This window comes from Cryptotermes secundus, unplaced genomic scaffold (genome assembly GCF_002891405.2).
Source record: "Cryptotermes secundus unplaced genomic scaffold, Csec_1.0 scaffold29, whole genome shotgun sequence".
Taxonomy (NCBI): Eukaryota; Metazoa; Arthropoda; class Insecta; order Blattodea; family Kalotermitidae; genus Cryptotermes; species Cryptotermes secundus.
Window position 1 is genome coordinate 920,206 of NW_019719356.1, and position 21,918 is coordinate 942,123.

Here is a 21,918-nt window from a genome sequence, read left to right on the forward strand (position 1 = left end):
AACGCAAAGCAATTTTAAGTGGTACAGGAAAGTGGCGGCACGAATATGCAGTAGAAACTTCAACACAATTAACAGTTGCACGAATTCGTGATAAATTTGAGACCGAAGGTGCAAAGCACAAGCAAAAAAAATCTGGGAAGTCTTGCACAACGAGTCCTGCCTCTTCTGCTGTGGTGTTGAAAGATTTTACATGATCACCGAAAAGTCCGCACAATAATGTTCACATGAGATTGTGTACAAGACATTCTAAAGCGTACTAAATACAAAGTTTACATCATATGAATGAGGAATGAAGTGAGAAAAATTGTTTGGTCTGTGAAGTAACAGTTAATCTGAGTGCTATAGTGAATCGCCGTAATTTTGTGTATTGAACTGCAGAACATTCACACATTCATGTGGACAAGGCTGTTAATGCACCAGGACTTGCCGTCTGGTGTGGACTGTCGTAAAGGGAATTAATTGGACGATTTTTTTTAAATATTTACTGAACCTATGGCCTCAAAGTACTTAGTATATTCGTTTTACCTACCATCCAATAGCTCTGTGAAGACAAACCATTTTACTTCCAGCAAAATGACGCAACGCCGGTCACGGTAGCCGAGCGGTCTAAGGCATGTACTGTCTTCACTCGCTTGGAAACCTGAATCGTGGGTTCGAATCACACTCAGGACATGGATGTTTAGTTTGTGTGTGTGCGTTTTTCTGTGTTTATGTACAGATAGAGGCCTTGCGACGAGCTGATCACCCGCCTGAGGAGTCCTACCGAATGTGTAAGATCTAGAAAAACTGAAGTGAATGGAGAAGTTCATGGAGGTAGGCCTAGGCCCACTGGGACTGTAGTGCCAAGGAAAAAAGAATGACCCATCACAACACTACCATCGAGACGTCAGAAGCAACCTTGATGACATCCTAACACTCCAATGGCTAGGACGAGGAGGTAGCGTTGTGTATTCCCCACGATCACTTGATTTAACACCACGCAAAATTTTACTGTGGGAGTTCTGAGGTATATGGATACCGTAGAAAAATACCGATATTGAAGAACTTATGGGAAAATATTGAAACATCGTGTAGCACCATCCCAGTGACCACATTGGCGACAATAATAAAGTCTAATAACAAATATAACCACCACAGTAAAATCTTTCCAACATTACGGTTTTAACCATATCAGTAGCTCAGATACAGCATCATCATTCTTTCCAGTACAAGACCAAACGAGACATCTTTGGGATATTGGAAAACGGAATCACACCGTCGTTTCAGAGTTTCTCCACAAACCTCATTTTCTTTTGATTTGTACATGAAGATTCCCCCCCTTCTCCAACTTTCTTTTCTTCGAATCGGTCACTGCTCATCCTGTCAACGTGCTCTTTCAACTTTATTCTCTATTGTCCTACAAATTCTATTATTTTTGGAGTCTGTGGTTCGCTAACAATTTCTCAGTTTCCGCTACGACCCGAAAGGATGAAGCCAGCGGTCACGGCAATTTAGTCTTTCAGATCTTGCAGAACAGTCACTGCTAGTTGTCGGACTCGATCAAGTTCTTCGTCTGAAGTAATATTCCACTCAGCTTAGCGGTTTAGGCCCTCTGGCCTGTTCTTTTCCGAATTCACTTCTTATAGGAGTGTACGTATATTTCTAGAGATTTAGTAACATTTCTTGGAAGAGAGTCGACTCATCCCAATACCTCTACTTACAGAGAAAGAAGGTGCACAAACAGCCATGCCCCGAATGGGGTTTGAACTCACGATTGAACGCCCAAGCAGTCTGAGACATGCACTTTGGCGCTCCCTGCTGTGATAGGCTAAAGTCATAATTAAGGTAGCAAAAAGCGAGACGACGTAGAGGCAACACCGCAAAATTTTTTCTGAGAAATGTTCGCTTCGAATTTTGGCAAGGACACGTCACATTCTAAGTATTTACGTATCTCCTATCAAGCCCTCCAGGCAAATACTACCTTCATTAGGCCAGGACCACTTCATTCTAAATCCTCTCCATTTTGCCATGCTATAGTCTAGCGAAATAAACCACAAAATATGTACGTAGAAACAGATCCCGGAAATGAAGCCGCCTGTTACTTACGGTGACTCTCACAGCTCCGTTACTCCACATACGTGTATATCCTAAAGAAACCTCTGTGTACTTTCTCCACTGTACTCACGGAGGCTTCTGTTAAGTACACGAGAAAATGTGTGATGAGCCAACCAACCAACAAACAGATATAGGCGAGTCTGGTCTCTCTGATGAGACAGAGACAGACGCATTTGAATGTTTCTCTTTACTGGATGCAGAGACTTATTTAGCGATATGAATTTGAGGAGCATCCACCAGATGGCGGGTATTGCGGGGTGGGACACGCTGAGAATTTCTTACAATCAAGATTAAGCAGGCGCTAAGAGCGATGAAAAGAATGGTCGAGTTGGTTTCTTTGTGCTCCACTTCTTTCACCTATCTAGCGTCAGATTACTGCCGCAGAATATAGCATACTGGCTTATACAGAGACCTTCCAAGGCTAAAATCCCGAAATATGTATACATTGCTCCTAAAATTACACGAGCTCACAGCTGCAATAATGTCCGCAATTTCAAAGGCGGTTCAAAGAACGTTTACTTTCTCTGTTCAACTAAATATTTCTATTCTGGTAGGATCTGAGTTTCTCACAACGGTGACTATGGAAAACCATATCTTTTAGAATTATACTTTGTTTAAGCCCAGCGGGAACCAGCGTATTTCGGAGCAACGGTGACTATGGAAAACCATATCTTTTAGAATTATACTTTGTTTAAGCCCAGCGGGAACCAGCGTATTTCGGAGCAACGGTGACTATGGAAAACCATATCTTTTAGAATTATACTTTGTTTAAGCCCAGCGGGAACCAGCGTATTTCGGAGCAACGGTGACTATGGAAAACCATATCTTTTAGAATTATACTTTGTTTAAGCCCAGCGGGAACCAGCGTATTTCGGAGCAACGGTGACTATGGAAAACCATATCTTTTAGAATTATACTTTGTTTAAGCCCAGCGGGAACCAGCGTATTTCGGAGCAACGGTGACTATGGAAAACCATATCTTTTAGAATTATACTTTGTTTAAGCCCAGCGGGAACCAGCGTATTTCGGAGCAACGGTGACTATGGAAAACCATATCTTTTAGAATTATACTTTGTTTAAGCCCAGCGGGAACCAGCGTATTTCGGAGCAACGGTGACTATGGAAAACCATATCTTTTAGAATTATACTTTGTTTAAGCCCAGCGGGAACCAGCGTATTTCGGAGCAACGTGAGTAAAGCTCCTTCGCAAAGCACAGAAATTTAAAGACCATACGGGGATTTTAAAGCAGGTCATCTGCTTTCCTGGAAGCTTTTCAATTTATAGATTGTCAGTACTTTCGTACGATAACACTCAATTTGAAAAAAAAAATGCTTAACAATATGCTTCCCACAAAAAAAACATACTTTGTAATTATAATTCGGCCCAGCTTTCACCGGGCACTTCAAAAAAATATTTAAAGACTCATCATATGCTCCCTTCCACGAAAATCTTTAGTAAAAGGCGAAAGATTTATGCGTAGTGAAAGGAAACCAGAGCACCATTCTCTACCATGTATAAGAAGGATAAACACATAACAACGTCATGTCGGCGTGAGATCTAATATATAAAACACAAAAAATCGAATTACCCTTCAATAAAGCCCGCATTGGAATCAAGTACTCCGCACTGAAACAATTTTCTGCAGGATTTAGTTGTATTATTTATTTCATTCCATATTTTAAAGTCTCCAGACTTGACAAGTGTTTTTAGTTGGTCCCGTTCGAGTGCCTTTCATTTCAACCCGTTTCCACCACCTGGTTAGGCGGGTCACCTATGGGTCCCTTCCTGTACGGTTATCCGATGGCGGCTGTTAATTATGATGACCAACAGAAGAGGTGGAAAAGTAAAGCTGACCCTGTGCTCAATGCGAATGTCAGCTTCACACGCCGGCCGATTGATCCCCCACGAAATACTCCAGGCACCAACCGTATTGGGGCATGGGTGGGCTCCGGAAACGGTACGAAAGCTGTGTAGAGATAATGTAATACCTTGCCACTACCGGGAATCGAACTCCAGTCGTCCAACCCGTAGCCCTTCGCGATACCTACTAAGCTAGTACGGCTCACATGTCCAACAATGTACTAATATATAGAGCGTGGACTGGAATTAGGGAAATTTAAATTGCAGTTGTATGTAAGGGGTGTGCCACAAAAACCGGCCCTCGCACTGCGACCTTCAGTGACCTATTGTGCTCTAGAAAGTTCGACTATTAATCTAATAGTATTTACACCGCGGAAATGATTTGCAGGTTTAATTACGTCAGTTATATTATGTTACTGCAGCGAGTGAGGCGTCTGTTCGCAGAATATCTCAGTTAGAAGTGTCGCATGCCTGTCCCTTCAAATCGGTCCACCGGGATTCGAACTGCTAGCGGAACTCAGATTATAAGTGATGTAGGAAATGGTTTCTGATATTCCTCACACGCAATTCTGATGCCTCAGTTAAAGATTTGAAGTCTTTCAGAAACAGACAAGGCTTCCCATTAATTCGTGAGTTTTGTACCACGAGACAGCTCAGAAATATGTAAGATTTGAGGTTTTCACGGCGATGACTATGAAGAAAGCAGTCATCTGGGATGTGGGGCCGTGTAGATATTGTGCTAACCGACGTTTCTGAGGAACATATCACCTCCATCTTCAGGGTATAAGACAAGAAGAAATCCGCGAGCGAACCAGCGTGAGCAGGTGCAACATCCCAGAAGACTGCTTTCTTCAGCTCAGAAATAATTTCCTTGTAATTATCCCTATATCCGTGTGCCCCACGTAGAGTGTGTATTCGGTATGAAATGTCTGTTTCAGTTTTCCTCTATAACTTCTGTTCGAAGCACTTTTCACTCCAGTAAATGCATATGCATGCAGAAGAGCATGTACATATATATCACGACTACATGTATCTTGTTCGTGACAACATACGAGTATATTAGTATGTAAGAATTATCCCTCCCCCCTTGGCACTACAGCCCCAGTGGGCCTAGGCCTACCTCCATGAACTTCTCCGTTCATTTCGGTTTTTCTAGATCTTACACATACGGTAGGACTCCTTGGGCGAGTGATCAGCTCGTCGCAAGGCCTCTACATGTAAGAGTTATACAGAGTGTAAATTAACATATGTTGCATCGCTCTATGGCAGATAGATGGTTTCAATCTGATCATATTTTGTTAATACGCCCATATCAGGAAACGCTTCCGTTTGGCACTAAGGTGCCACCACTTAATCTGTGCAGAATGAAATAACACGCGTAATTGGTTCAATTACCGTGGACCAGCTTCAGAAAATGTCGCATAATTTATTTATACGTTGCGAGGCATATTTGCAAGCAGAAAGGGGTCATTTTGAGCACCTATTATAAACCAAGGTAAGTTTGTGTTATATTCTTACAGTATTTTTATAAATGTATGCATGTACAGAAACTGATGTGAGGGTATCAGCGACACGACTGCACTCTCGCTAGCGGGGAAGGGCACAGTAGTCGCGGAGAAACATTCTATCCACTCTACGCTAGCGAGAGTGTGCGCGCGTTTATCAGCGCTGATGACTCATTGCGCTATCGGCAGTCACAGCAGCAATCTGTGAGGAATGTTGAGCCCCATCAGCGCTGTTACCAGGTTTCCTCGACGGTTGAACGCCCTACATGATCAGATTGAATCCATCTATCTACCACAGAGCGTTTAACATATATTTATTTACGCTCTGTATATCCATTCAGATTGGACCAGTTTATTCTGAATACACAAATTACCTTACATGTTTCGGCATGTCTTGGCCATCATCAGAGATTTCATCAACATTAATTGGAAACACTGTATATATTAGCAAAACGTGTGTCTGTATTAGGTTCATATATCTTAAAATAATAGTGAAAAATAAAACTTCTTAACTAATTGAAAGTTACTTCGACATATATGGCCTCGCCATAGCTCAAGCGGTTAGTCGCTGGCTTTCCACCGCGGCGGCACGGGTTCGACCCCGGAGTCTGGTCAAGTGGTATTTGTGGTGGACAAAGTGGCGCTGGGGCGGGTTTTCTCCTAGTACTTCGGTTTCCCCTGCACAATCTTTCATTCCACCAATTGCTCCACAATCACCCTCACCTATAATCTGGGACTGGTACAATAGGCCAGAAGTGGCTGCAGTACAAGGGACTTAGTCCCACCCCACTAGCAATAAAAAAATAATACTTCGACATATAATACTATTGGTATAATTAATACGTTCCAGTTGAGAGAAGATGATTTTTTCTTTGGCGCTACAGCCCCAATTTGGTCTTTGGCCTGCCTCTATAAAACTTCGGTTTACTAGATCTTAGACATTCGGTAGGACTCCTTGGGCGGATGATCAGCTCGTCGCACACACACGCACAGAAATACGCACATATACACACAAACCCTAAATATCCCTGCCCTGAGTGGGATTCGAACCCACGATCCCGGCTTCCGAGAGAGCGAAGACAGTGCATGCTTAGACCGCTCGGCTACTGTGGCCGGCTAGATGTGTGTTTGTATCAACATATATAATACAGGAATGCAGTAGATCATGTATTGATTTAATTATGTAATTATGAAAATGTGAGCGTGAGAAAATACTTACCCGCAGAACATCCTATTAATAAACTTGCGTTACTATGGAAAATATATAGAAATTAAGGATAAAATAGACTGCAATAAAAAGGGTCGCATTATAACAGAAAATAGTTACATTTATACAAATAAATATAAAATTTATGTAAATAAACAATGCAGAAAATTGATAGACGAACAAGAAATCTACGAAGACAATCATAGGAACACTCTTTTCGACACACCCTCTTAACTCGTCACAATGGCATATTGTATAAGACTACATATCAACCGAACATTAGTCTCTTATATCACACGCCACACAACAAAATGGATCACCGCATAAACATACAACTTCTTACGAGTAAGCGTTTACATAATTACGTAATTAAATCATTATATTATCTAATGCATTCCTATATTATATTTGCAGATACACATTGCTCCACTCAACTGGGACGTATTAATTAAATCAACAATATTAAATTTCGCTTTAACTTTTAATTAAGTAAAAGGTTTTATGTTAGTCTATAATTTTAAGATATAGACTCGTTATGTAGATACAAGTCTGCCGATCACAGTCGAAGACGTGGTATAAGGTATACACCGTCTTCGCTCGCCAGAACGCTTTCATTCCGTGTTTATGCTGTCCTGTGTGCAGGTAGCGGCATTGTGACTAGCTGATCCCCTGTCCAAGGAGTCCTACGTTTATGTAAAAGATCAAGAAACTGAAAGAGTGGCCAAGGCCCAACAAAGGGCTGTAGAGCCATAGATAGACAGATACATGTATTGTGAATATATACACTGCTTCCCACTCATGCTGGTAAAACCTCTGACGATGGGCAAGACAGGCCAGAACATGTAAGGTAATTTGTCTATTCCCAATAAACTAGTCATATCTGAAGAAAAAAAATATATATATATATTACGCGTTAAGTGAAGATACACCTAGTTTTATTATTTAAGCACTATGGTATCAAAACATATCAAGGAGTGGAGGTATAGCTCCACCTTCTCTCACCTCGGAACTCGTTGCAGTAACATAATACAAACAAAGTAAGGGGTGGTGTAATTGACGTAATTAAACCAGCAAATCATGTCTGCGGTGTAAATACTATTAGATTAATAGTCGAACTTTCTAGAGCACAATAGGTCACTGAAGGTCGCAGTGCGAGGGCCGGTTTTTGTGGCACAATCCTTACATACAACTACAATTTAAATTTCCCTAATTCCAGTCCACGCTCTATATATTAGTACATTGTTGGACATGTGAGCCGTACTAGCTTAGTAGGTATCGCGAAGGGCTACGGGTTGGACGACTGGAGTTCGATTCCCGGTAGTGGCAAGGTATTACATTATCTCTACACAGCTTTCATACCGTTTCCGGAGCCCACCCATGCCCCAATACGGTTGGTGCCTGGAGTATTTCGTGGGGATCAATCGGCCGGCGTGTGAAGCTGACAGTTCACTCCAAGCACAGGGCCTACCTTAGTTTTCCACCTATTCTTTTGGTCATAATTAACAGCTGCCATCGGATAACCGTACAGGAAGAGGCCCATAGGTGACCCTCCTAACCAGGTGGTGGAAACGGGTGGAAATGAAAGGCACTCGAACGGGACCAACTAACAACACTTGTCAAGTCTGGAGACTTCAAAATATGGAATGAAATAAATAATACAACTAAATCCTGCAGAAAATTGTTCCAGTGCGGAGTACTTGATTCCAATGTGGGCTTTGTTGAAGGGTAATTCGATTTCCTGTGTTTTATATATTAGATCTCACGCCGATATGACGTTGTTATGTGTTTATCCTTCTTATATATGGTAGGGAAGATGCTCTGGTTTCCTTTCACTACGTATAAATCTTTCGCCTTTTACTAAAGATTTCCGTGGAAGGGAGCATATGATGAGTCTTTAAATAATTTTTTGTAGTGCCTGGCGTAAGCTGGGCCGAATTATGATTATTAAGTTTATTTTGTGTGTAGAAATTTTTATTATACGATGATGTATTTTGATTTATTCGTAATATCGTTTTGCGAATTAGCTGTAATTTATCGTTAGATTATAGAACTGAATTTAGATTTTAATATAAAAACTACGTAGCGAATTCAATTCCGCAATGTTAAATTGTAACACGGACACCCACAGAAATACCGTATTTACGCATGTATAGGCCGTAGTACAATTTTCAGACAGAAATTATAGAAAAAATAATTTTCTTGGAATATTATTGCAGGAGTATTACTGTATTACACCCTGTATTACTAATTATGAATATAATTTTTTTTTTAATAAAGTGTGATTTCGAATATAAGCCGCACCCCAGTTTTCCTCTTGAATTTTTGGCAAAAAATGTGCGGCCTATACATGCGTAAATACGGTGGATGGGCTGGCTTGAAATTCCCTTATGGTCTGTAGATTCCTGAAGGGTTTCTCTCGTTGCTCATGATTCTTTGCTTGGTTTACTATTCGACCCTTCAAGACGGTGGCTACACGCTGACTCCCGCTGCACTTAACACGTTATATATCCTAAAAGATAGGCTTTTCATAATCACCACTACGAGAACCTCAGATCCTACCAGAATAGAAATATTTAGTTGAACAGAGAAAGTAAACGTTCTTTGAAATTGCGGACATTATTTCAGCTGTGAGCTCGTGTAATTTTAGGAGCAATGTATACATATTTCGGGATTTTAGTCTTGGAAGATCTGTGTATAAGTCAGAGTGCTATATTCTGCGGCAGTAATCTGACGCTAGATAGGTGAAAGAAGTGGAGCACAAAGAAACCAACTCGACCATTCTTTTCATCGCTCTTAGCGCCTGCTTAATCTTGATTGTAAGAAATTCTCAGCGTGTCCCACCCCGCAATACCCGCCATCTGGTGGATGCTCCTCAAATTCATATCGCTAAATAAGTCTCTGCATCCAGTAAAGAGAAACATTCAAATGCGTCTGTCTCTGTCTCATCAGAGAGACCAGACTCGCCTATATCTGTCTGTTGGTTGGCTGCATCACACATTTTCTCGTGTACTTAACAGAAGCCTCCGTGAGTACAGTGGAGAAAGTACACAGAGGTTTCTTTAGGATATACACGTATGTGGAGTAACGGAGCTGTCAAAGATATGTCACTGAGAAAAGCTACAAAAATCCTCAGCCGGTATATACGACGTCCTGGCCAAAAGTCGAAGCTAATACCTCCCAGAAACAAATTCGTTCACTTTTTTCTATAGCTTGGATTCGAAGCACTTTTCACTATGGTGATTATTTAACAAGTTATAGCTCGATATGTGTGTAGCTCTTTGCGTAATTTGCCCGTTCCGAACGTCGGATTTTAACCAAATTTGATATGTGTCAATAAAATTTTAGGGGTTCGAGGTAGCTCAGTCGTTATGTCGACGTCAGGGTCAAGATTTTTCTCTTCTCCATAACCCCCTGACCGGCTATAAAGTCCAGCCTCCTATCCAATCGGTACCGAGGTCTTTTATCCGTGAGTAAAATGGTCATGTCTTGAAGCTGACCACACTTCTCCATCTGGTGCCGTAGTCAAGAATGTTGGAGTTATACTTCCACTCTCCAATACGTCTATATGGCATAGCGTTTAATTAATTCAGCATAGGGGCTTTACCTTACCTAACGCCAGACTTCGTGATATTTCCCACTGCGATTCTTATGATACTGCAAACAGACTGACACAAAATTTGCGATGATACTTTATGGAGAATTACTAGGGCAGCATACGGGAAGTGTGGTTCTCTATTACGGAGCCATCTATGGGGCAACTGTTGAACGTTTGGAATGTGTATGATACTTCATTTTATGGCGAATTTATTTACAGTAATTACAGCGGCCGCGCGGTCTAAGGCATGAACCGTCTTCACCAGTCGTGGGTTCGAATTCCACTCGAGACATCGATGTCTCTCTCCGTTTATTCTGTGTTTGTGTTGTTTTGTGTGTAGGCAGAGGCATTGTGAAGGGCTGATCCCACGTCTAAGGAGTCCTACCAACTGTATATATATATTAAGAAACTGAAAAAGCGGCCAAGGCCCAAAAAAGGGCTGTAGAGCCATAATAGAATAGAATGACTATATATATATTGTCTCGATATAAACCATACTGCATTCGAAGGGCAACATTTCGTGTAGACCCCATAATACCAAATTTTATCGTAATCTGTTTTGGAGGAAAACAAATTGGCAGATCTACCCATTGTGTCTTCATTTTATGCACCTCGCCTGAAAATATAGAGCGATGCGTGTGTTCACTTTGACGCACAGACAGACACTCCCTTATTGATCCGAGGCAGCTGGTGACGCACTTCTTGAATGAGGCGCTAGTATGTCATTTATTTAACATTCACTAAGTGGACGTAAGAACAACGAAGCGTAATGAACTCGCACAGACAGACGTATGTGTCAGGGGCGGAGAAAAGCCTATAGAACACCGAGCTGGAGCGGACGCGCGTATAGACATGCAAATACGGAGATAAAAGGTGTATAGGTGTATATAGAAATGTGTGTATAGCTGAGAGGGGAGAAGAGAAGTTAAAGTTGGTATGTGCAGGAGCTCTCAAACACGGACACAAGGATATAGAAGGAAACTGGTTGACTGGATGATTGGCTGAATATTTAAGTTGGACGAATGATTATTTAGATGGTAGGCTGCACAGTCAACTCAATTGATTTTTTAGTTGGTTAGGTGGTTCGTTGCATGTAAGGTCACTTGTTTGATCAGGAATATTGTGTTTCAGCGTCATGTTGCATGTGAACAAATTATTACTGGCTCCGTCGCCTCAATTCGGGTATAAACTTTATATATTGTTATATTTTACAATATATTTTGGCTCTTTGCAGCCATCATCAGGTAAAATATTGTATTCTGTACAGCCGTTATTATACGACGTCCACGAGATAGACGAATATACCAGAGATTTGTATAAGCAACTGCTCGGTAAACACGTTCCTGCAGCATTGAATCGACGTTCAACAATACAAGTACTGTTGTAAACGGGGAATTTCTACGTGGTTCGTACCGAGGAGTTACCTTCAAGAAAACTGGGGCGACCAAGTCAATCCCGTGTGGAGGCGAGGTCGAATACCTCCACCGTAGTCCTACGAGCCGTAGGAGAAGACGAAAAGAGAACCCACTGCCTGGGGGTATAACTGTACCACCCTGTTCCTGGGGGCCCGACTCACCAGGTTGGAAGAGTCTCGAATCTCAGACAGTAAAATGAGTCCCGCGGGACTCGGACCTGAAAACGACTGCGCTAGCGAGGACCATCAGCAATTGTAAACGACAGACCCGTCCTGTCGTCAGAGATGATGTTACGTAAGGACTATAACCTCAAATGTTCAGTTGGAAAATAAAATTAGTGGTCGTGAGTCTCAAAGGGATTGTCGCCGAGACGAACTGAACGGAGGTAAACCGCCACTCGTAAAGTAACTCTGACTCTGGTTCTGACCGAATGAGTTCAGTTCTGTACGGGAGTCTTTGGAGACAGGACTTCAGACCGGAAGCAGAGGAATATGTCTGAATTGTTGGTTGTCTAACGGCTGTTATTTAGTGTTGTATTAGGCTTATATATGATGAACTGGAAAGGGACTCAGAACGATTATGTTATGTACTATTTCATGGGACCATTGCAGCATTTGTGTGAAGGACTCAAGTGAATTCATTGGAAAACTTCGGATAGGAGATACTTTAGCTGAGATGTGAGCCAGTTCATTCCGGTTAAGTATCATTCGCCTCTTCATTGCTCTGCACAGATATTACGATGCACGTAAATGTCAAAATTGAGAAGGAGGGAACATATATATAGAGCTATAATGTAGTGCTGAAGGCCGGTTACGGTAGCTGAGCGGTCTAAGGCATGTACTGTCTTCGCTCGCTTGGAAACCGGGATCGTGGATTCGAATCCCACTCAGGGCATGGATGTTTAGTTTGTGTGTTTGCGTTTTTCTGTGTTTGTGTACAGGTAGAGGCCTTGCGACGAGCTGATCACCCGCCCAAGGAGTCCTACCGAATGTGTAAGATCTAGAAAAACCGAAGTGAACGGAGAAGTTCATGGAGGTAGGCCTAGGCCCACTGGGGCTGTAGTGCCAAGGCAAAAAAAAAAAAATGTAGTGATGAAAGGCAAACATATGACTGATTAAACAATTAAGGAATTGTCTCGAGTTGGTTCCTTCCTGTAAGTTTCTTTTCGAGGGAATATTTGATGGAATTTTTCTTTGAAACTTTCGTTGCAACACATTTTACGCTGTGATAAATATACAGCGAATTGTACGTGACTCGTTTTCCAGAAGGGGGGGGGGGAGATGAGTCTAAGTTTCCGCATAACGTTCCCGCTATTGTAATCCGAGTTTAACTAGACTGGAACGGGCAGACGAATGTTAATTAAACTTCCAGTAGTCTGAGTCTCAAATGCTTCTGAGGGTGTGTAATCATCAGATTCTGACGCACATCGCTATGACGTAACATTACATTATAATTTCAACATACTGTGGCATCTAGACCCGTTGCTGGGTCACGACTGCGAAATAAACAACTATACAACAATCCTTGCTAAGTAACGGTTCCGCAAACAAGCATGATTCCACGATAAAAATTGCACTGCAATAGAGGGACGGTGTTTTCTACACGGTCGGTGCCGAGATGTTATAAGCAGATCAAGTTAGGAGTTACAGTGAATTAGTGAAGAGCTGGTTGGTGAGTGAGTGAGTTAGATAACCGCTGCTGTTCAGTCCTCGCGAGCTGTTGCTGTTAGAAGTTGGTAGTTGAGGCCAGGGACCATTCGGGAACACAGAGAAAGGGGAATGTCCGTCGTTGAAGCCGATACCAAGCAATGGCTAGTGCAGACTGTAACAGACTTAGAAGAACCAGTGTGTGTAACAGTGGACTGTGAAGTGTAGTCACGCGCTGTACCTGAGTCCAATAAATCCGGTCATCAATTCAAACCCCGTCTATAGGGACACTCCATAAAAACGTGAACAATTATGAGAATCAAAACTGTCATATCGGAGACCTAGTCAGAACACACGACTTTTCTTCTGTAAGGTTGGCTACAAAATGTATGACGTGACTTCGAACACATTTTTGAGAAACTCTTTCAGATTTCCTGGAGATTCGTTTAACGTTTCACTAGTCCTTTCTTGTGTACAGAAGGACAGAAGGACGAAGAAAATAATTTTTAATTGGGGTCACGAACACGACTAGAGGGGGAATCTTAGTTGGGGAAGAAAGCTACATCTAAGTTGCTTAGGAAGCTCAAAAAAAAAAAATTAAAGGCCAGTACCGTTTTCTGCGATAAAACGCCGCACAGTCTTGTAGAAGTTTGCCTACGTTTCGAAGCAACATACTGCCTCCATTTTCATGATCGATTCTATATATTCTGCAATAACTTTCTCCGAAACGTAGGTAAATTTCTATTTTTATCCTCCGACGATGAAAATGGAGAGACGGTAAGCCTCTCTGATACGCTGGGAAGCGTCTAGCAAACTACACGGCGTAATATCACAGAAAAAAAATACTCATCTTATTAAGGCATATTTTACTTGCAGTAGTAAAAGTTAAAGGAAAAGTTGTCCCTGTGCTTAACTAATTCAACACTACACCATGAAGGCGTATGGGGGAGTGGATGTATAGATCCACATTTTCTTGACGTCGGCACTAGCTGGAGGTGAGTAGTTAGCTTCACGCCCCTGCCGCTTTACCCCCGAGGAACGAGCCCTAGGTACCCATTAGATAGGAGGTTGGGTGCACCCCAGAGCCGGTCTAGACGCTGTGAAGAAGTGAAAATTCTTGCCCCCACCGGGACTCGAACTCCGACCCCTTGGTTATCCAGGCCATAACAAGTCGCTATACGGACTACTCAATCCCGGCTCTTATTCTACTTCCAGCAGTAAATATTTAAATTAAAATAACATGAAATATCATTTATACAAGTACCCAAATATTATTAAAATTATCAAACAAATAAGATGAGAAGGGAAGGACATGTAGCACGCATAGGAGAAAAGATAAATGCATACAAAGCTTTTGCAGGAAATTTGGAGCAAAGAGACGACCAGGAAGATGTAGACGCAGGTAGCCGGCTGATATTATAATTAATCTTAAAGAAACAGGGCGAAAGATTGTGGGCCGGATTCATCTGGCTCAGGATAGGACCTAGTTGCGTGCTCTAAGCACGGTAATTTGAATATCGCGAGTTTCTGAACAAGTATTAGCTTCTGAACATGGATTCAGCTTCATGGAGCTAGTTAGATATCGAAACGTGTTGTTTAATATTGTCTGTGCAATATATGCAATTAATCTGTTAACTGATTAATGTAGATGGATGCTAGAGGTTCTTTAAATGCCTGGAACTTCTACAAGAACACATGGCGCCACATACCAGAAGGCAGTACTATTCATAGTTATCGCAGTGGCGACCGCAGATCTAAAACGTACAGAAATTTAAAGAGAAACGCAAAGAGACAAAATGTAGGACAAAGAAAAGATGTGAGAGGCAGTCGTGTGGGATGGGAGGTGTGCGAGCAGCTGACACACACACAGGCCGACAGGAAAAGAGCCGGAATGTCGCGCAGAAGATTGACGACAGAGAATGTAACACCTGTGCAGAGCAGACAACTGCAAAATGTGTGTGACGGATGGCACAGTGTAGCTGTGCCGAGAGCCCTGCTCACCGCTGTGTCTGACTGCCAACTCCCCGTACTTTCTTCTTCCTACTGAGAGCTAGACGCTGACGTAATATCTGGGTCTACAGACCAGCCAAAACTTGATGATTCCTCATATAATCTGTCTAGAATATCTCTGAGGGAACGTCATACTATCAGGATGCAACCTTACGGAACAAAAGTCCCTAGTGTTCAACGAGACCTCCGGTTCCCGTCGTGCGTTGAATATAGAATACAGTAATTATCTATTAATTACGTGAAGTCTACAGCACTGATTCTGAGGCACCTTTTGGTATATGATCTGACTGTTTATAATTCTATGTTTCGTCAGCTGATGCCCAAATGAATGTTTGGCAACAGCACTATATTCTTCCACCGAAGTAGGGACTTGTTACGTCACACATATTTGGTAATAGGCGGCCATACATACCACGGGGACTATACCGGGGAAGAATAAATATGAGTTTAAAAATTATGCAATTCAACAAATATTATTAGGAGGAACAACTCGAATAATATGAGATAAACTGGACATGTAGCGTGCACTGAACAAATAGCAAATATATACAACATTATCGTTGGGAAATATGAAGATACCACTTGGGACAAGCAGATGTAACCGAGGATGTAATATTAAAATCGGTGTAAAAGAAGTAGGAGTTCAAGGACGTAGATTAGATTCATCTGTTATATTTTAGCGTCCTGTTGCACTGATTTAAGTCCATGATTTATTTAATCCGTCTTCTAGTGCATACATTCATCTATCCCCTCTTCTCACTCTCACTACATAAGAAAGCACCGAGATAGAGCTATTTCACGGTACACTGTACACTGTATAGACGAGCAACACGCCATGTCCTCACACGAGTTGCACCGAGATAGAGCTATTTCACGGTACACTGTACACTGTATAGACGAGCAACACGCCATGTCCTCACACGAGTTGCACCGAGATAGAGCTATTTCACGGTACACTGTACACTGTATAGACGAGCAACACGCCATGTCCTCACATGAGATGCAAAGTGCATTGATGTTGACGGTGCAATTTTCGGAAATGTATTACACTAGGTAAACTGCACCAACTTTGTGACTTGAACAATAAATGCCGGTATTAGAAACAGGACGTGATATCTCTTTCTTATCAACAAATTTGGAACTGTACAGTGAAACAGCTCTATCTCGGAAACCGTTCGGAATAGGACATGTGTATATGTACAATTTTTTTTTGCTTAAAACGGCCATTTTTTTTTAAATTCGCTTAGTGGGGAGTGGGGTCCAACTGGGTCCACTCGGCACGGCGGCCACTGATTGGCCTATTGTATTAGACCCGGGTGATTATGATGATGGAGAATTTGGTGGAATGACGATTGGCAGGGAAACCGAAGTACTCGGAGAAAACCTGTCCCAGCGCCACTTTGTCCACCACAAATCCCACTTGACAAGACCCGGGTTTGAACCCGGGGCCGCCGCGGTGGGAAGCCAGCGAATAACCGCTTGAGCTATGGCGCGGCCATTAAAATGACCAACACTATGACCTCCCAGACCACTGACCTTTCCTCCTGGGACATTCTGTATGAAAAATATTTCTAAAGAACACATAAGACCAATAAAAAATCAATATCAGAATATTCGATACTTTGACACAACATGTAATTTGATATCAAACTTTCCTCGAATTCAATCTGTTCTTAAAATCTTCGTGAATGATTTTTTTCTTTTTTGTTTCTGTAGTTCAAAATATTTCTTAATGTTTTAATAGATATTCTTGAAACGAATCAGACATGGCAGCCGCGTATTTTCCGAATAATAATTAAATTGTTTAAAACAACATTTTATTTGAACCTCACAGAAGCAAAGGCGAGAGAAAACGTATCGATCAGCAGGTTTCATTACGGTGGGCAGTGTAGGGGGGAGGTATTATAACGATGTTGAATATTGTTAAGAAATGCTGTGTAGGCAGCAGAAAAAGATGGTTTTCGATTGGCTGACGTCCAACGAAAATATTAGTATACAAAGTGTGAAGGGATGCACCTCCACTAGTCGCCGAGGAAGATAGAAATATGACGTTCCTGTACTTTTAATACGGTCAGGTTACTGTTAAAACTGTTAAACTGTAATAATAATAATAATAATAATAATAATAATAATAATAATAATCTCTTCTTCTTTTTCACTTCATGGTACAGGCAATTAAGTCAGTTCTGAAAAGCGCTGCTCTGTTCTGGGAAGTACTGAGCGGGCTGGCTTAGCGGTAACGCCCTACAATTGTACTGGAGAAATTCTGGGTTCGAAACTCGGTCGCGAAACTGTTTATTCTTATTTACGATCTTCGAGGTTTAACTCAGTCTCTCGAAGGAAACGTTGGGATAGTGTGTTTATCAGGGCACCGCCTCTTCCTTCCAACTCCTTTCGAATTCATTACCCATCAATTACCCTAATATTCGATACTATAGTATACATGCTGACAGCATCATGAAATCAATCACAGAGAAAAACGACATTGTTTATCTGATAGAATTTGACAGATGTTTCGTAGAAACGTTGTACCTTTCTTTGGGGTTGAAGATATTGTCACGACTACAGGGGTGTGACTACAGACAGGGTATGGATTGGTGAAAAGAGTTTATTGACCACTTCTACACACCACTCTGAATTACAGCGCCACTGCTAATCTCCACATCACATGGTAAGAAATCTTCCAGTCTGCTGTGTCTTCAACAGCCGTTCCCTAGCAACGGCTTCTAACAGTGGAGATTCCTCAACTCCCTGCGCTCACGTCGTTAGAATCCGGAGAATATCCCACAACTGAGTTCACTCAGCCGGCTTAGGGCCCTCACTATATAGCCTCGGGTCGAACCCAACAGAAATCACCGCCTCCAGCAGTCTCTCTGTTTTCGTTATGGGCGGTTGCCTAGCGATAGCTCGGATGTCATTAACGTGTTTACCACGCTTCGAAACAAACATTAAAGGATACATAGGCAGACGTGGAGACACAGAGGGATACATAGATAGACAAACAGTAAGATGATGTCGTAAGCCTCTTTCTTATCTTCTCAAAATAAAGAAAGCATGCCGAAAGGGAATCCGCTCCACACCGTTTCTCGTAAAGCCGGAGTCTACACAGGAAGGTCGGCACACTTGGGTCACGATCCTGCAACCCACGAGATGAGTGGCAGCACTGGCGCTAGAACGTGTTTATGACGCAGTCTCTGCATTACGTCAGAGTGGAGAAATCGGATTTATAATTGAGTCCTTCTAGAGAAACAGATGTTTGTCAGCAAGCCGACCAGCGCAATGGCGTCGAGATGCATGAATGCTCTTCAAGAAATATGTTTGTGTGAATCCCGCCTCTGCAAGTCACCGCTTCTTTGATCCACTGTGTGTGACAGTGAAAAAAAAAAAAACAATACACTGAATTAGTTATGGCTGGGCAGTCGCTCACTGCTCGTTACAGTATGTTGCAGTCTAGTCTGTCATTAAGCATGGCTCCGGGAATTCTGCAGTTTCGTAATCAGTGCACAGAGAGCAGGTACTCCAACACTTTCGTTTCTTTCAGGCTTCCATCACGTTTAATTTTTAGCCTACTTTCCTAAAGCAGGCGTATCTGCTGTCTCTGTGTCTGTGAATCCCCTGCTCATTAACTTTTGAATGCCTGAACCAATATTTATGAAACTTGGTATGTATATCATGGCACCTGAGCGTAATTCATAAATATCTCTCATCAGTCTGTGTGTCTGAATATGTTTCCCTATCGTTGCTAGGCAACGGCTCAATAAAGACCTGCTTGCGGTAACGGAGAATGGTTGAAATTATCGTTTTCTATACGGCCTGTGTAGTGTCAAAGAAAAGTAGGAGATAATTTCTTCCCAGAACTTCTTGTTTCTTCTAGTTTCTTCCCTACTTTTATGCATCGACATTTCTATCTTCTGTCCTTACGTCATTTAATTCCTTACTGCGTAGGATCGCGTTCAGTCCAAAGGTATTAAACATTATCCGTAGCGGTGACAACAGGGTAGAGTTTCGGTCGAGTACTTCGGTTTCGCCCTGCAAACTTAATTCTGTCATCAGGGCCTGGTAAAATAGGCCGACTTGAGGCCGCAGTGTCAAGGGACTCAACCGAATTACACTCCCACAACTATTGCACCCCTTTTAATTTCACTGTTTCTTCCTCGCTTTACCTTTCTTCTTTTTTTTATTCCTCCTTTTTGCTTATTTTTTCCCTTTTATCTTCCTGTTCAGTATCCAAAGTTTAAATTTCTATTTTCTCCTCTATGGTCCTGAAAACGATGCCTGCACTACTCTGCAAAGGATACATATCATTCCGTGGTCCTGAAAGTGACTTCTGTGTGATACTCAGCGGTTCTACAAACCATCTCTTGAACACTCTGCAAAGGACATCATTCAGTAGTCCTGAAAGTGACTTCTGCCTGACACTCAGCGGTTCAACAAATCATCTCCTTAACACTCGGCAACTTATATCATTCAGTAGTCCTGAAAGTGACCTCCATATGACACTCAGCGGTTCTACAAACACTCTCTTTTACACTCTGCAAAGTATATTATTCAGTGGTCCCAAAAGTGACCTCTGAATGACATTCAACGGTTCAACAAATCATCTCCTTAACACTCGGCAAATTACATCATTCAGTAGTCCTGAAAGTGACCTCAATACGACACTCAGCGGTTCTACAAACCATCTCTTTAACACTCTGCAAAGGACATCATTCAGTAGTCCTGAAAGTGACCTCTGAATGACATTCAGAGGTTCTACAAACCATTTCTTTAACACTCTGCAAAGGACATCATTCAGTAGTCCTGAAAGTGACCTCTGAATGACATTCAGAGGTTCTACAAACCATTTCTTTAACACTCTGCAAAGGACATCATTCAGTAGTCCTGAAAGTGACCTCTGAATGACATTCAGAGGTTCTACAAACCATCTCTTTAACACTCTGCAAAGGCTGTAATTCCGTATCCTGCATGCGATTTCTGTTCTATTGCGGTAGCAACGGCGACCCTACCTCGAGCAGTAACATTCTGCCATATAGCAGATTTGAGCGACTTTAACCTTGATGCAGTGCTCGCTGTTTCGTGTCATCAATCTCAGTGTTATGAAGAGACTGAAAGGGGGAGGGAGTCGTGTTGATGGAAACAATTATCAATTTGCGTGGTGCCGTAACTGAGTTTGTTAACTTCCTCCTTGTTTTAGGGGCTAGTGGTTGCAGTGATCCAGCTATTTCATATCACAAACACTAACCTAAAGGCCGAATTTCTGCCCGCTCCCTCTCCACATAGATACCTATATTACGCCTCCAGCTGTGTTATTTCCAAAGTTTTCGTCATTAACCTTTCATTTCTAAGATACAAGTTTCAGTACACAAGTTCTTCTGATAAACAAAGGAACAATGTGGTCGTGAAGTATATTAAGACGCCAGTCCCAATAAATGAACATACATATACATTTTCCTCTCTGCAACTATAGGGTGATTACAAAGTTAATTTCTTCTCTTTATGTTTAAAGATTTATCAGAGTAGAATAAAATTAGAACACACATTATTATTCTTTTATTGCTATTGGGGTGGGACTAAGTCCCATGTACTGCGGCCACTTCTGGCCTATTGTACCAGCCCCAGATGATAGGTGAGGGTGATTGTGGAGCAATTGGTGGAATGAAGATTGGCGGGGGAAACCGAAGTACTAGGAGAAAACCTGCCCCAGCGCCACTTTGTCCACCATAAATCCCACTTTATCAGACCCGGGATCGAAATCGGGTCGCCGCGGTGGGAAGCCAGCGACTAACCCCTTCAGCTATGGCGCGGCCAATTTATTTAACTTGGCCCTTCGGTTTGTTTCCACATTTAAATGTCTTCAGGGATATCCGTTCAATAAGTACATTAGTAAAAACTTGCTTGAAGCTATTTCACAATATTTACACACAAGATTTAAAAGCTACTAAGAACCTAGCACAATGAATGTGCTGATATCACACCTTGAGCAAGTCTTTGCTGACGTATTCATTGAAGGAGCAGCATGAAGACGGTATATAAAATCCGACACATGACGTGGCATGAAATAAGTTAAAAAAAGCTCTACTTTATAATTCGACTGCCTTCTGATAAGTTTTTAAATGTGATACTGATTACAGTGGTGTATTATGCAACGCAAAATTATGTTTTATTTATATTTATATTTCCCTGAATCCAAAGAGTAATTGTGAAAATTCTACGTATTTATTTATCTCTATCATTCATCGTCTCCAGGATACGCACTCTACCTACTGAAAGCATCATTAAATAACCATAAACAAAAAGTTCTAAGAACAATTAATACCTTACTTTCTTTTTATAAGACACGGACCGCATAGAAAACGATGTATCTAATAATTCTATGGTTATGTATATCCTATGCCGCGGGAATGTGTCTACCTAGCAGTTCCATAGCAGCGATATGGGATACATATATAGACACAGAGACTGTTTGGGGGGATTTATGAAATACGCCGTTGAGATGCGCTCAGGTGCCATGATATACGCACCAAGTTTCATACAGATTGATTCAGGCATTCAAAGGCTGGTATGGAGATACGCACATGAACACAT

At 41.8% G+C, this 21,918-nt stretch overlaps 1 protein-coding gene and 2 non-coding genes across 7 annotated transcripts in view; 2 read left to right on the forward strand and 1 right to left on the reverse strand.

Moving 5' to 3' along the window:
• The window catches only part of LOC111864247 (potassium voltage-gated channel protein Shaw), a 250,551-nt gene that overhangs the window by 203,367 nt on the left and 25,266 nt on the right, over positions 1-21,918 (forward strand). The window lies entirely within an intron of this gene.
• On the reverse strand, positions 3,476-3,594 carry LOC111864326. Its single transcript, XR_002842776.1, has one exon. It is a non-coding gene; the product is annotated as a U5 spliceosomal RNA (small nuclear RNA).
• Positions 8,481-8,599, forward strand: LOC111864322. Its single transcript, XR_002842775.1, has one exon. It is a non-coding gene; the product is annotated as a U5 spliceosomal RNA (small nuclear RNA).